The 15,588-nt window shown below is 37.2% G+C and overlaps 1 long non-coding RNA gene across 1 annotated transcript; it reads right to left on the reverse strand.

Moving 5' to 3' along the window:
- Positions 1-2,243: 2,243 nt before the first annotated feature.
- On the reverse strand, positions 2,244-15,485 carry LOC103890375 (uncharacterized). Its single transcript, XR_008524358.2, has 5 exons — positions 15,341-15,485; positions 13,875-14,007; positions 12,442-12,485; positions 2,767-2,810; positions 2,244-2,366 (listed from the first exon to the last, which is right to left on the reverse strand). It is a non-coding gene; the product is annotated as an uncharacterized LOC103890375 (long non-coding RNA).
- Between the last annotated feature and the right edge of the window lie 103 nt (positions 15,486-15,588).

The raw sequence follows: 15,588 nt of genomic DNA on the forward strand, positions 1-15,588 counted from the left end.
ACACGGTGGTTCACACCTGTACTCCAAGCACTTTGGGAGGCCAAGGCAGAAGGATCACTTGAGCCCAGCAGTTCAAAACCAGCCTAGGCAACGTAAGTAGACTCCACCTCCACAAAAAGTTAAAAAATTAGCCAGGTATGGTGGTGCATGCCTGTAGTCCCAGCTACTCAGGAGGCTGAGGTGGGAAGATTGCTTGAGCCCAGGATGGTCCAGCCTGCAATGAGCCATGATGGTGCCACTGCACTCCAGCCAGGGAGACAGAGCAAGACCCTGCCTCAAAAAATAAAATAAAGACACATACCACATGATCTCACATTTGTGGAATCTAAAAAAGTTAAACTCATATAAGTAAAGAGAGGATGATGGTTACCAGAGGCTGTGGGGGTGGGAACGAGTTGTTGATCAAAGCATGCAAAGTGTCAGGTAGACAAGAGGAATAGGTTTTGAGATCTATTGGACAGCAGGGTGACTACAGTCAATAATAATAAATATTTCAAAATAACTAAGAAAAGCCTGGGAAACATAGTGAGACCTTGTCTCTACTAAACATCAAAAACATTAGCCAGGTGTGGTGGTGTGTGCTTGTGATTCCAGCTACTTGGGAGGCTGAGGCTTGAGCCCGGGAGGTCGAGGCAACAGTGAGTTGTGATCCCAACAATGCACTCCAGCCTGGGTGACAGAGCTGCTACCTGTCTCAACAAACAAAACTAAACTAAGAGTAAATTTCAAATGTCCCACCATAAAAAAAAAAAGATAGGCAAATGAAGTGCTAGATGTGTTAATTAGCTTGATGTAATCATTCCACATTGTAGACATATATCAAAACATCACATTGTATCTCATAAATGTATACAATTATAAATTATCAATCAAAATAATCGTAATTTAAAAATTACTAGATGTTGCATAGTTTCTAGTTTAATGTAAACATTATAAACCATATTTGTACCCATTACAAATTGCAGCTATTAAATAATCTTGAAAATCACATCCCACCTTTAATGATTTGAATCATGGGACAGTGCAAAGGGCACCTGAATACATGTCGTAGTACTTAGGTTCTTGGCTCTTTCACTAAACAGCCACATGATCATGGGCAACTTCTTTAACCTTCATGGCAGTCCATGAGAAAACATGTACAAGTATCTAGTCCAATGCTTGGCATATGATATAGGCACTCAACATTTGTTAAAATTGAAGTTTTAACTCATATTATATAATTTCTATTTTTTAGGAGTTAGTACATACTAAGTTGCAGTACCCTTTTATTTGACATGTAGATCTGGAAATATTCATTTCATCCAAATGAGACTAAGCAAAATCATATATTATCTCAAAACACTGAAACAAATGGAATAGTATAGTGCTCCTTTTAACCCACAGATCACAGGCAAACTATAGATTGAAACAGGAGATCTTTTTAATAGAAAAATGCCACAGCAATTTAATCAAAGTCTGAACAAGGACTTTGCCTGCTGCCACAAATACCATGACAAACTGTGGCATTATAAGAATTAATGATGAGGATATGATAAATAAAACATGAGTTGGCCAGAATATTTTTACTGATGTCTTCTCATTTGACGTCCTGGTATGAGATAGTCAATTTATCACGCCTGTAATCCCAGCACTTTGGGATGCCAATGCGGGCGGATCACCTGAGGTCAGGAGTTCGAGACTAGCCTGACCAACATGGAGAAACCCCGTCTCTACTAAAAATACAAAATTAGCCAGGTGTGGTGGCAGGTGCCTGTAATCCCAGCTACTCGGGAGGTTGTGGGAGGAGAATCACTTGAACTTGGGAGGTGGAGGTTGCAGTGAGCCAAGATTGTGCCATTGCACTCCAGCCTGGGCAACAACAGCAAAACTCCATCTCTAAAAAAAAAAAACAGATGGTCAATTTAACTATCAACTTAATCGAAAAGCCAATGATTGTAACAATTAAAATTTTGGTTAATAAAATTCAATTATTTGTGACTTAATGTGTGAAGGATTTCATCTGCTACTGACAGAAGTATAAAGACAAAAAAAGTATCAGTTGTAAATGGTCAGTTTATTTGTCAAAACATATTATCTAGTATGGTATTTTCAAATTTATAACTTGTAACATTTTAATCAAACTACAAATTACACTTGAACCACATTTTCAAAAATAAAAATAATCAAGAATGATGAAGTAAAAACTGCTCAAGTTCAACTGCTGGATCTGGGATGTAAAATAAGTGACAAAACAGAGAAAGGTGTTGAGTTTTTAAACAGCAAATTTTGACTTTATTCAAATCACATTCTTTTTTTTTTTTGTACTTGGTTTTTGTATTGTTCTTTGTTTATTTCAAACCAACAGCCACCATCGTACAAGTAACATTCTAAAAAGAAAAAAGGAAGTATAAAAGATTATAATGAAGATAATTTAATATGTGCATTTATCAAATGTGTCAATGGTATTCTTGAAATAAAGGCTTAAAATCTTCAAAATTAAAAAAGCTATTTGGATACAAGATGCTGAACTTACTGACAAAGGAAAAAAATACATTCAAGTTCCCAGACTAATTTCTTAGTTATTGCACTATTGTTAGTGATAAAGCCTTATTATCATCATTAAAGCATATTATGAGACAGAAAACAACTCACATATTTTCTTCTAACATGTCTGGATATGGTATGTACAATTTAAATCTCAGCTAATTAATTAAAAACTATCCAGAATGACAACACAGTAGCTCATTTACTTTTTACCACTGCAGAACATTTGGAAGCAATACTTACTATAAGTCTGTACAGACTTCATAATCCACCTTGTTGAAAATAAGCTGCATAACAGTTGTAGAGAAATGTAGGAAGATTGGTTAGTACAGGATACACCATGTTGTTTAAATATAACCTCAGACACAACTGAATTAGATATATAGTTGAGTATTTGTTACTTAACAACAGGGATACATTTTGAGAAATCCGTCACTAGGCCATTGTCACTGCCCAAACATCTGAGCATACTTACACAAACCCAGATACAAACTACATACTTTGGCTATATATATAGTCTCTTGCTCCTAGGCTACAAACCAGTACAGCATGTTACTTTACTGTAGGCAATTGTAACACAATGGGTTAAGTATTTCTGTATCTAAATGTATCCAAAACTAGGAAAGGTACAGTAAAAATACAGTATTACTTCATGGGACCACCATCACATATGTAGTGTTTTGTTAACAGAATGTCATTATATATCAAACAACAGAAATGTATTTTCAGGAATAGAATATCTATTGCTAGATAATATAAAATTTTTTAAATGTTGCGCTACTGCATTCCAGCCTTGGCAACAGAGACCTTGTCTCAAAAAAAAATGCTTTATGATAAAAAATTTCAAACAAACATAAAAGTAGAAAGAATGATAATAAATACTCCCCTTTTACCCAATACTTGGCTTCAATAATCATCAACCCACAGAAAATGTAACAAAACTCTGGCATCCAGACAGTCTGCTGATTTCACACTATGAAAAGTTATTTTTATTAAATACTCAATACTACTTGGTCAGTACTTTTTTTCTTATTGAAAAGCAATTACTATTTGGCAAACATTTCCAAAGACAATATCTAAGTAATAATACCACATATTTTACTGACATTTTCAGCATTTTTTATGAACTATATTTATAATTACAGGGATTTCAACATTCCAACTTATCCAAGGGTTCCAAAAGACATTGTTAAAGGGGCAGTAATCACCCTAGGTACTACATGCTCCTGAAATTTTGCAACATATGGAAAAGGACATTATTATAGAAATTTTGAAAGAAATAAAATTAGAGCTACTGTATTGTTACATCTCACTTCCTGACTCAAGCTTATAACAAGCTTTATGGAGGTGTACCTTGAAATGAATTGCATGTGTGTATCAACAGTTCATTCCTTTTCATTGCTGAGTAGTATTCTCATATGTGTTCCATTGTATTCCAGTTTATTCACTTGATAGGCACTTTGGTTGTTTCTAAATTTTGGTCATTACAAATAGAGCTACAATGGACATTTGTCTTTGCATGAACAAATATTTCATTTTCTCTTGGGTAAATACCTAGGAGTAGAAGGGCTAGATCATACGTATGATAGATACATGTTTAACTTTACAGGAAACAGTCAAAGTATTTTCCAGTGGTTGCTCTGTTTTGCATTCTTTATACTTGGCAGTATTCTTTGCTCTAGAATCTGCTTTGTCTAATAATACAGAGATTCCAGCTTTAATTGGTGTTACCATCATATCTTTTTTCATCCTTTTAACCTATTTGGGTTTTTTACGTTTAAAGTGTGTGCCTTATAAGAGGCATAAAATTGGATTTTGTTTTATCCAATGCAACAACCTTTAGCTTTTAACTGGGATGCATATATAGCCAGTGGTTCTCAACTGAAGGCAGTTTTATGTCCCCTGCCCCTTGCCCCCTCCCCCCACAAAAGAAACACTGGGCAATGTCAGGAGTTATTTTTGGTTTTCTTTTATAACCCTTGAAAAAAGGAAAAAAAAAAAACATTCTTAGCCTGCAGGCAGTAAAATAGCAGCTTGCAGACCATGGGTTTCTGGTCCCTAGTATATTTCTACCTGCCTAACTTCCTTTAACATTTCTGATACAACAGATCTACTGATGAATCCTTTCAGCTGTTGTCTGAAAAAGTATGCTGCTTTTATATTTCAAAGACATTTTCTCTGGGCATAGACTTTTTTTTTTTTTTGAGACCGAGTCTCACTCTGTTGCCCAGGCTGGAATGCAGTGGCGTGATCTCGGCTCACTATAACCTCTGCCTCCTGGGTTCAAGTGATTCTCCTGCCTCAGACTCCTGAGTAGCTGGGATTACAGGTGCCCACCACGACACCCAGCTAATTTTTGCATTTTTAGTAGAGATGGGGTTTCTCCATGTTGGCCAGGCTGGTCTCGAACTCCTGACCTCAAGTGATTTGCCAGCTGCAGCCTTCCAAAGTGCTGGGATTACAGGCATGAGTCACCGCACCTGGCCTGGGCACATAATTTTAGGTTGACAGGGTTTTTCTCTGTTTGGTACTTGAAATATGTTGCTCTACTGGCTTCTCAAATTGTTCCTTATAAGAAATCTAACTTCTTACCTTTGTAACTATTTCCAAGTCACTTGAAAACAGTACCTTTTTGCCCCTAGTCCATTTAAGATTTTATCTTTATCACTGGTATTAAACAATTTGATTATGGTGTACTCTGGTTTGGGTTTTTGTTTAAGAGACAGGGTCTCTCCACATTGCCCAGGCTGGTCTCAAACACCTGGCCTCAAAGCAATCCTCCTGCCTCAGCCTCTCAGTGTTGGAATTACAGGCGTGAGCCAACACACCTGGGTGGTGTGGTTTTTTTATGCTTCTTGTGCTTGGAGTTCATATCTTCTTGAATCTGTGGGTTTATGGTTTCCATCAAACTTTTAAGCGATCATTTCTTCAAATACTTTGTATGTTCCCTTCCCCTACTCCCATTACACACTAAGGTGCTTAAACTTGTGCACAGCTCACTGATGGACTATTTTTTTGGTGTGACTTTGATTTGTTTCTATTGCTATGTCTTCTTCAAACTCATGAATCTTTTCTTCCACAATGTCCAATCTGCCATTAATCCCACACGGTATGTTTTACATTTCACACACTGCAGTTTTCATCTCTAGAAGTTGGATTGACATCTATCTTCCATGTCCCTACTTAACTTTTTGAACATATGGAATACTGTCTGAATTCTAACATGTCACTTTTTATCTCATTATGGGTCCTATTTTCCTGCTTTTCTGCATGCTTGCTAGTTTGGAGATGACTTGTATCCCTATAAATCTTCTTGAGCTTTGTTCTAGAATTCAGTTAAGCTACTTAGAAATAGTTTGATGCTTTCAGGCCTTGCTTTTAACACTTGTTAGGCAAGACAGGGACAGTGTTCAGTCTAGGGCTCATTGTTTCCCACAGCTGAGGCAAGGCCTGTTCTATGTACTCTACCCAATGCTCCGTGAATGAGGCTTCCAGTCTGTCTTGTGGAAACAGCCAATATTCCCAGCCATCTCTGAGCATGACACAATTACAGTCATGTGTTGCTTAATGACAGAGATATGTTCTGAGGAATGCACCTTTAGGTAATTTCATTATGTGACCATCATAGAGTACTTACACAAACCTAGACGGCACAGCCTACTACACACCTAGGCTATATGGCACTGCCTATAGTTTCTAGGCTACAAACCTGTACAGCATTCAGTTACTGTACTGAATTTGTCACACAATGGTATTTTTGTATCTAAACATAGAAAAGGTATAGTAAAAATACAGTATGAAAGATAAAATGGTATACCTGTAAAGGGCACTTACCATGAATGGAACTTGCAGGACTAGAAGTTGTTCTGGGTAAGTCAGTGAGTGGTGAGTGAATGTGAAGGCCTAGGACATTATTATAACACTACTGTAGACTTTATAAACACTGCACACTTAGGCTTAAATACATTAAATCTATTTTTAAAATGTTTTTCTTCAATAGTAAACTTTTATTTTATAAACTTTAAAATTTTTTTAAATTAACTTTTTGACTCTCTTGTAATAACATTTAGCTTAAAATACATATTGTACAGCTGCACAAAAATATTTTTTATATCCTTATTTTATAAACTTTATTTAAAAAATTTATTTTTACGAGACACAAATATATACACATTAGCCTAGACTTACACAGGGTCACAATCAACAATATCACTGTCTTCCACTTCCAGATTTTGTCCCCCTGGAAGGTCTTCAAGGGCAATAACATGCACAAAGCTGTCATCTATGATAACAATGCCTTCGTCTGTAATACTTTGAAGGATCTGCCTGAAGTTGTTTTACGGTTAACTTTTGAAAATATATATAAGTAGAAAAAGTATACTCTAAAATAACAATAGGGCAGGTGCAATGGCTCACACCTGTAATCCCAGCACTTTGGGAGGCCGAGGTAGCCGTATTGCTTGAGCCCACAAGTTTGAAACCAGCCTGGACAACATGGCAAAATCCTGTCTCTACAAAAAATACAAAAAATTAGCCGGGCATGGTGGCACGTGCCTGTAGTCCCAGCTACTTGGGAGGCTGAGGTGGGAGGATCACCAGAGCCCAGAAGGTCGAGGCTGCAGTGAGCCAAGATTGCACTACTCTACTCCACCCTGGGCAACAGAGTGAGACCTCATCTCAAAAAAAAAATAAAATAAAATAAGAATAAATGTATCAGCAAGACAGTAGACCAGCATCACCACAGACACATAAGACATCATCATTGAGATCTATGACATCACTAGGTGGTAGGAATTTTCCAGCTCCATTATAATCTTATGCAGTCCATCATTGAACAAAATGTCTTTATGTGATCCAAGATTGTACTGTAATATTTTTGGACGATCCTTTCCTTGGCCTCAGGTCATTTCCTCACATGCATACAGTGATCAATACTTACCTGAAGAATCAGGAGAGATTCATTCCAGATCACTAGAATTCTCTCTCTATGCAGCTCTCTCCCTTCTAGCAAACTCTGGCTGCATTGGTTTCACCAGGCTCCAGGCTCTATCAACAGAGGGATTCCACTAGGCTGCATATGTTTCCCTCTCCCTGTACTATGGCTTAGAAATTCTGCCAAGGCAATAAACTGAGGCAATCATAGGACTCACTTTGTTTCCTATTGATCAAGGTTCACTGTCCTTCATTGCCTGATATTCAATATCTTGGAAAACATTGTTTTATATATTTTGTCCATTTCTTATTGTTTCTGGCCTGTATCAAACTTTTAACCATTACATGCCAGAACAAAAATTGATGCATTCAAGAAAAAAACTGGCTAGATTTGTTTTCCAACACTCTGAATCAAAAACTGAGTTATACTTGGTGCCTGAAGAATAGGAAATATTGTAGCTTACTTCTTAGTAAATAGTAAAGAATGATTATGAAATATCAAATGCATCGTTCTTTTTTTTTTTTAACTCTCTTAGCCCTATGTCATAATGATGTATCATTCTTTTGGAGGAAATAGGATTGTTCATTGCTAAGTGGAATGAATGTAGTACCGCTATTGGTACTTTTAATTCTTAACCCATAAAAACAAAGAAACAGAGTTAACACTGTACCAGGTATGTGAGAACTGCACTTGAGATCCCAAACTGAAATAAACTTATGAATACATAGCACACTCATCACATTAAATAAAATGTCCCCCAATTTTTATTATATTGTATTTATTTGGGATTATTTCTCCATTTTACATTTATATATTAGTGAAATTATATGTAATCATAACTTTTTTCCTTACAAAATAAAGTTATTACTCATGAAACTTTCACTTTAATCATAAAACCTTATCAACTCATTTCTATCATCTTAGAAGATTCTCAACATTATGGGTTTTTTGGTTTTTTTTTTTTTTGAGACAGAGTCTCACTCTGTCACCCAGGCTGGAGTGCAGTGACGCGATCTTGGCTCACTGCAAACTCCGCCTCCCACGTTCACACTATTCTCCTGCCTCAGCCTCCGTAGTAGCTGGGACTACAGGCGCATGCCACCATGCCCGGCTAATTTTTTGTATTTTTAGTAGAGACGGGTTTCACCATGTTAGCCAGGATGGTCTCGATCTCTTGACCTAGTGATCCGTCTGCCTCAGCCTCCCAAAGTGCTGGGATTACAGGCATGAGCCACCGCACCCAGTCAGTTATGGTTTTTAATGATAAATTAATTTGTCATATACCTACAATCATTGTTTGCACAAATTCCCATCAGTTCACTAGGAATCACGAAAAAAAAAGCAGTGGGCCTGCCACTACAAAACACTTTATGCATCAAACAGATGAAGCAACTGTAAGGTATTTCTGTGATGTGTAACCAGGCTTGTAGAAGACTTTTCCACATCATTGATTTTTTTATGTTAAGTCACATAATTTATACAGGAAAGCTACCTCCCTCTAGTTTTCACTTCCTATATTTTGTTCCATAATTAATTTTCTTCAAATTAAGATTAATTTACACTTAACATTTATAAGACAAGTAGAAATTAATATGGGAAGCAAAATACTAGTATATAAAAATGAGGTGAATAAGTACCACAAATAAAAATTATTTAGGACTAAATGACCAACTACTATTATAGCCTATAAAGATTTTCTTGCATTGTTCCTATCCTGGATTTACCAGACTTCAGGCTTAGATCCTATCTAACCCCTCTAACTATTGCTTTCAAATTCAAGTCTTAGCTACCACACAGGCAGTGCAAAAACAGAATCACTCAAGGATTTGAACCTTCACTATGTCTTAACTTCTCAGTCGCAAAACTCCAATTTTTTTTTTTTTTTTTTTGAGGCAGAGTTTTGCTCTTGCTGCCCAAGTTGCAGTGCAATGGCGCCATCTCAGCTCACTGCAACCTCTGCCTCCCAGGTTTGAGCAATTCTCCTGCCGCAGCCTCCCAAGTAGCTGGTATTACTGGCACCTGACACCACACCCCATTAATTTTTTGTATTTTTAGTAGAAATGGGGTTTCACCACGTTAACCAAGCTGGTCTCGAACTCTTGACCTCAGATGATCCGCCTGCCTCAGCCTCCCAAAGTGCTGGGATTACAGGCATGAGCCACCATGCCCGGCCAAAACTCCTGTTCTAGTTGAATATGCAGAAATGCTATTCTGACTACCTCAAACAGAATTCTTTCTGATCCACAGATATCAAAGATTTATGAGACAAAATTTTAAAAGGAGTGAGAGATGAAAAAGAGCTCTACTTTTACTATTAAATTAGCTGTCTGACCTTTGGCAAATACTTAACTTTCTGGACCTTAGCTTCTCCATCTAAAACCAGAAAGGAGGTTAGAGGAGATATGACTACAGAGCAACACAGCTTATGAAAATTATATATTATTGCTCTATAATCCTTAATCCATATATATTAGGACACTGTTTCAAAAATATTATTGAAGCCTTTCACCTCCTAATATGATGCAATAGGATGTTTATAAACTACCGCATAAGAAGCATTTTTGCCCTTGCGCCCAAGTAGTCAAACCTGAACCTAATCAAGCATCTAAATTTTACTATTAGTTTACAGAAAATAAACATGATAGAATAGATTGAAAGATTGTATGAGGATGGAAACAGCCAAATCCTGAACATGGGAAATTCAATCAGACAAATGACCTAATCTCTACAACAAATAAATGTCAACAACAAAAAAAAGGGACACTCTGTTATATATTAAGAGACAAAGATATATCAATAAAATGAAATATGTGGACGTAGTTTAGCTTCTAATTCAAAGAAACAAGTGTAAAAAACATTTTTTGGCAATAATTATAAAAATCCTAACACTCAATATTAGATATTAGATAAAAATGTTACCGGGTCATACATTTCCTTCACAATAATTCTGGCTGAGAGAAGGGTAGAGTGTGTGTATATGTGAATGAGTATTATGGCGGGGAGGGGGAGGACTTGATAATGGTTGAAACCAGGTGTTGGGTTGTTGGGTTCATTATGCAATTTTTTTTTTTTTTTTTTTTTTTTTGAGATGGAGTCTCTCTCTGTCGCCCAGGCTGGAGTGCAGTGGCGCAATCTTGGCTCACTGCAAGCTCTGCCTCCCGGGTTCATGCCATTCTCCTGCCTCAGCCTCCCAAGTAGCTGGGACTACAGGCACCTGCCACCATGCCCGGCTAATTTTTTTGTATTTTTAGTAGAGACGGGGTTTCACCGTGTTAGCCAGGATGGTCTCGATCTCTTGACCTTGCAATCCGCCCGCCTCGGCCTCCCAAAGTGCTGGGATTACGGGTGTGAGCCACCGCGCCCGGCCTCATTATACAATTCTTTACTTTTGTGTATATTTGAACACTTCCAGAATAAATAATTTTAAAGTATGATTTTCAGTTCTGTTAAGTACATGTTACCTAATATATCACTAGTCCATGTTAAAGAAATGAAATTCTCAAAGCTAAGAACGAAATCTTAAGAAAACAAAAAGACAAAAAAAAGTAGTCACGAATGGCCCAATACAATTATCTAACAAATGATATGTTCTATATTTATTAAGAAAATAAACCACTGAAAGCATGCAATACAACTCTGTTTATATTAAGGTCAAAAACAGGCTTATTTCAGATATACCGCTAGATAGCGTTAAAACTATAATAAACTCTGAAGACAAGCAAGGTAATATAGGTAACACAAAATTCAAGATGATGGTTTCCTCTGGGAAGGAGGGGAAATATATTCACAAAGGAACACAAGAGGCTTAAAAGATACCTTTATGTTATGTTTCTTAATTTGGATGCTGGGTATATATGTTCGTCTTATTACTCTTCTGTAGTATAATAAAAATATATATTTATTCTTTCTCCTTGGTTCCTGGAAGAAAGCTCCTAAAACCCTTGGAATTTCCTGATAGGAGGTGTCTTTTATACTTCATAATATATTCCTTTCAATTATACCTGAGTTTATGTTAAGGAGGTGACTCATAGGGGTTGGGAGATAGAGAGGGACCCTAGGTACCTTCAGGATGGAGGCTGGTTACCAGAAAAACCAACTAGGTGTTTATAGGATTGAAACTTTTAGCCCATCTCACTATCTCTGACAAGGGGAGAAGAACTGGAGACTGAGTTCAAATAAGTGACTAGTGATTAATGATTAATGAATCATGTCTGATCAATGAAACCTCATATAAAAACTTTGAAATGATCTGGCTCAAGGGGCTTCCAAACACATTAATGTGCTGGGAGGGTGGCACAGAGAGAGCATGAAAGTTTTGCACCCTCTGTCCTCCATACCTTCCCCTATGTGTCTCTTCCATTTGGCTGTTCCCAAGTTGTATCCTTTACACAAAAACTGTAGTAGTAAATATAGTGCTTTCCTAAGTTCTGTGAGTCATTCTAGCAAATTATCAAACTTGGGGAGTAGGTCATGAGAATGCCCAAATATGGAGTCAGCCTGGAAGAAGTCCAAGTAGGTTGGGAATACCTGAGACTTGTGGCTGGCATCTGAAATGGAGGCAGTCTTGTGGGACTGAGCACTTGACCTGTGGCAACTGTGCTAACTTCAGGCAATTAGTAACAAAATTGAATTGCACTGTAGGACATTCAGCTGGTGTCAGGGAATTGCTATTGGAATGATGTATCATTAAATGGGCAGGTGGGTGTGTTTCATACATACTTCCTTTTCTCATAAATTATATATTTAATAGGAATAATTCAACTACTGTGAATTTAAAAATCAAACAAAAAACTATGAAGTTGCACATACTTTTAACTTATGGGACAAGTCATTATTCATAGGTGTTAAGTCTCAAAACAGGCAGGATTGCCTGGATTCTCTCATTTGCAATTTTATCTTTCAATCCAACAAGAATGGCTTCATTAATTTTTTACACAAAACATTATCAATCTGGGCATTTTCTGGCTTATTTCCCAATAACTTACCAGAATTTGGCACATCAAAAACTTCATTGCTGTTTACCTCAGTACTGAAACAAAAATAAATGAAAACTTATTCCCAAGTGGCATTGTAACAACCACTTGATTTTCCCCAAGTGAAGACTTTAATAACTCAAAGGGGTTACAATTCATGCAAACGAAGAAAAGCTACAATGCTACTTTCATGCATAGGTATACTAAACATACGTTTACATAGTCTCAAAATAGTCCTTGTCTGAAATATTTGCTAAATAACAAGAATGCAACAACTTTTTGACCAAAAAAATGATCTTTTGCATTCCTTCCTACGTAGAGCATTAAGTATATTTACCTAAAATTGGTTTCTTATAATTTTAAATGTAAGCTACTATTACCTAACAAATCAGCTTTTAATTATAAGCTTATTATTTTAGCCTACAGAAAAATATTTATAAGGTCATTCTGTTTGAAATGTCACTGTCTTCATTTTTCTCATTATCTTCCTTCTGTTTGGTGAAATGATGTAATAAACTGCTGCAAATTCTGTCTCTCACTCTACTGTTGGTTCATATTTGCAGATCATCATAGCTTAATTGATATAATGAACAAATGCCTGTTAAAAAACTTTTACTGGTCAGCAGAAATAAAAAACAAACCCTTCACAAACTACATTGATAATAGTCTCTGTCCCTAGCACTATCATAATTCTCAAAAATCTTAACAATTTTTCACCAAACTAAAATCTCTATTTTTTTTTTTTTTTTGAGACGGAGTCTCACTCTCACCAGGCTGGAGTGCAGCGGCGTGATCTCGGCTCACTGCAACCTCCGCCTCCTGGATTCAAGCGATTCTCCTGCCTCAGCCTCCTGAGTAGCTGGGATTATAGGCACGTGCCACCACAACCAGCTAATTTTTGTATTTTTAGTAGAGACAGGGTTTCACCATGTTGGTCAGGATCTCCTGATCTCATGATCCGCCCGCTTCGGCCTCTCAAAGTGCTGGGATTACAGGTGTGAGCCACTGTGTCGGGCTAAAATATCTACTCTTTAACAATTATTAATTATCCATCCAGTAGAAAAAACTGAGGAAAATAAACCTGAGTAATATTTACCCAAGTCTTTTGTTTTTGAATTGCTCCTGTCATGGAGCAAGGCAGCACAGATTTTGATCACAAGAGATTTTGATTTTTCTAAATATCCTTGAATCTATCTAGAGAAATGTGCTAAAGGTACAGTTCAGGAACAAACAAACAAAAAAAGAAAAACACCAACACCCAGTGGTCCCAATTCAACACTGCTTTTTAAAATTAAGCCTTCCTATCACACAACAATTTATTTTTGTTACATATTTTATCATTCTAACTCATATTCCCAAACTTTTCAGGATTTTACTTATCTATCAAAAAATCCCAATTATATTCCTGTTGTTTCCAATCCCCCTAAAAAAAAAAAAAGCAGTACCTCTCATTCTCTTCTCTGCTGATAGGAGTGTAAAATGGATCACTCTATGAAGGGCAATTGTAAATATCTATCATATTTGCAAACACATTTCCTCTTGGATCCAGCAGTTCTTTTCAGAATCTGACAGTTACCCCTGCAAATGTAGAAATGACATGTATTCACTGAAGAGTTGTTTCCAATATCTGAAGACTGGAAATAACGCCAAGTGTCCACCTACGCGTGATTTACTGTATAAACTGGAGTATATCTACAAAATGGAGTATGTGACAGGAAAAAATAAGTTTAATTGAATACTGATGAGGAATATCCAGAATATACAGTAAAACGGGGGAAAAAAACATGAACAATGCAGAAAATATTGAAGGAGAGACCGAGTGAAATAAGACTGTATATTCTCATCTGCTTGTATCTGTGCATGAAGAACCGGAAGGATAAACAAGAAACTAATTTAAAATGATTACCCGTGAAGACTATTAGGAATGGTACTGGATAGGGACTAGGGAGGAAGTGTTTCTCGCTGCATTTCTTTTCCTGTAGTTTGAGCCATGTAAAAGAAATATTTGCTAATCAAAAAACAGCTTTAAAAATCCAGTGGGAGAGGCTGGGTGCAGTGGCTCACCCCTGTAATCCCAGCACTTTGGGAGGCCCAAGTGGGTGGATCACCTGAGAGGTCAAGAGTTCGAGACCAGCCTGGCCAACATGGTGAAACCTCGTCTCTACTAAAAATACAAAAATTAGCCTGGCGCCTGTAATCCCAGCTACTCGGGAGGTTGTGGCAGGGGAATCGCTTGAACTGGGAGGCGGAGGTTGCAGTGAGCCGAGGTTGCGCCACTGCACTCCAGCCTGGGCGAGAGAGTGAGACTCCGTCTCAAAAATAAAAAATAAAAAAATCCAGTTGGAGAATCAAAAATTTTTAAAAATTTGACTGTGTAATCCTACAAGAAGTAGCTTGAGGAAGAGAAATGCTGATAAAGTCGCATTAAGTTTCAGAGTTGAAATTCAAGCTTCTGTATCTAACATTTGTTTCCCTGTTTCTTCAAGGTAGAATTAAAAAAAAACTATATATGACATATATATCAAACCAAAAAATAAAGGAGTATATATTATATGTATAAGAATATATATATATTCTCCTTTATATATTTTTTGTTTCACACATATATATATGCCAACCAGAAAAACATTTGGTTTGTGACAAAGATGCACTTAGTTGCACGAACCTATCTTGTTAATGATCAAGAAATGTGCTTTGTTACAATCATTAGAGGACAGAAATACACGTACATATTTAAATCTATTTAATGAAATGCAGGTTTATGTTAAAAATCAAAGATCTGCTAACCTAAAGAGTCGCACAGGAATACTATGATTATTAAACACAATGCGATTCTCCAAATAAGTAAACAGGTGAAACGATATCAAAGTTCAAAATTTTCTAATTCTTCCACAAAGACTATGAAAATCACCTTGGTGTGTATGAATCAGCGTCCTGGCCCCGCCAGGTCGGGGCTGGGGCTGGCGCGGGCTGGGAGCGCTTACCCCGCGGCAGGAGCGATTCAGCGCCACCACCAGCTTCGCCTGGTTGTGGTGTGGCTGGTGCGCCAACCGAAAGGCCTCCTTAATCCGCAGCAGTCTCTTTTCGCTCCCATGGCTCTGGGACTCTGTCCGGACTAGCCCTGTCCGCGCTCGGCTACATCCGGCCCGCCCACCAGCT

This window comes from Pongo abelii, chromosome 3 (assembly GCF_028885655.2).
Source record: "Pongo abelii isolate AG06213 chromosome 3, NHGRI_mPonAbe1-v2.0_pri, whole genome shotgun sequence".
Classification (NCBI taxonomy): Eukaryota; Metazoa; Chordata; class Mammalia; order Primates; family Hominidae; genus Pongo; species Pongo abelii.